This window comes from Zea mays, chromosome 4, assembly GCF_902167145.1.
Source record: "Zea mays cultivar B73 chromosome 4, Zm-B73-REFERENCE-NAM-5.0, whole genome shotgun sequence".
Classification (NCBI taxonomy): Eukaryota; Viridiplantae; Streptophyta; class Magnoliopsida; order Poales; family Poaceae; genus Zea; species Zea mays.
The window spans coordinates 191,768,942-191,770,612 of NC_050099.1; positions in this window are offsets into that span (position 1 = coordinate 191,768,942).

Below are 1,671 nucleotides of genomic sequence, written 5' to 3' on the forward strand. Positions count from 1 at the left end.
CTTCCGGCTTGCCCGAGGCCCTGTCTTTGCCAAGAAGCAACCCTGACCAAATCGCCGCGCTGACCGACCAAATCGCAGGAGCATTTAATGCAAAGGTGGCCTGACACCTTTATTCTGACGCGCGCCCTTCAGTCGATAGAGCCGAAGTGACCGCAGTCACTTCGCCGCTCCACTGACCGACCTGACAGAAGGACAGCGCCGCCTGCGCCGCACCGACTGCAGTGCCACTTGACAGAGTGAGGCTGACAGGCAGTCAGGCTCGGCCTCAGGCACCATAGGAAGCACCGCTCCGCCCGACTCAGGGCTCGGACTCGGGCTAAGCCCCGGAAGACGGCGAACTCCGCTCCGCCCAACCCAGGGCTCGGACTCGGGCTAAGCCCCGGAAGACGGTGAACTCCGCTCCGCTCGACCTAGGGCTCGGACTCGGGCTAAGCCCCGGAAGACGGCGAACACCGCTCCGCCCGACCCAGGGCTCGGACTCGGGCTAAGCCCCGGAAGACGGCGAACTCCGCTCCGCCCGACCCAGGGCTCGGACTCGGGCTAGGCCCCTGAAGACGGCGAACTCCGCTCCACCCGACCCAGGGCTCGGACTTGGGCTAAGCCCAGGAAGACGGCGAACTCCGCTCTGCCCGACCCAGGGCTCGGACTTGGGCTCAGCCCCAGAAGACGACGAACTCCGCTTCGCCCGACTCCAGGGCTCGGACTCAGCCCTGGCCTCAGCCGACGGTCTCCGCCTCGCCCGACCCAGGGGCTCGGACTCGACCACGGCCACGGAAGACAGACTTGACCTCGACCTCGGAGGAGCCTCCACATCGCCCAACCTAGGGCGCGGACCGACCACGTCGACAGGAAGCGCCATCATTACCCTACCCCAAGCTGACTCAGGCTACGGGGAACAAGACCAGCGTCCCATCTGGCTCGCTCCGCCAGATAGGCAATGATGGTGCCCCGCACGCTCTGTGACGACGGCGGCTCTCAGCCCCCTTACGGAAGCAAGAGGACGTCAGCAAGGACTCGACAACCCCGACAGCTGTCCTTCCGCCAGGCTCCAGCGCTCCTCCGACGGCCATGACACCACACGAACCGGGTGCCAAAACCTCTCCGGCTGCCACGACGACATGTACTTAGGGCGCTAGCTCTCCTCCGCTAGACACGTAGCACTTTGCTACACCCCCCATTGTACACCTAGATCCTCTCCTTACGCCTATAAAAGGAAGGACCAGGGCCCTCTTACAGAGGGTTGGCCGCGCGGGGACGAGGACGAGACAGGCGCTCGCATGAGGCCGCTCGCTCCCTCTCCCGCGTGGACGCTTGTAACCCCCTACTGCAAGCGCACCCGACCTGGGCGCGGGACGAACACGAAGGCCGTGGGATTTCCACCTCTCTCACGCCTGTCTCCAGCCACCTTTCTCCCCCCTTCGCACTCGGCCTCGCGCCGACCCATCTGGGCTGGGGCACGCGGCGACATTTCACTCGTCGGCCCAGGGACCCCCTCGGTCTCGAAACGCCGACAGGTGGTACGTGTCTGATGACTAACGATGTACGGGGGAATTTCTTCCGGCATGTGTGGAACGTGCTCTTCAATAATGAGACAATGCAAATTGTGACATATATCGAAGTCTACATGATACTAAAGGTTACAATGTAGTGGTGAAACCGATAGATTAAAAT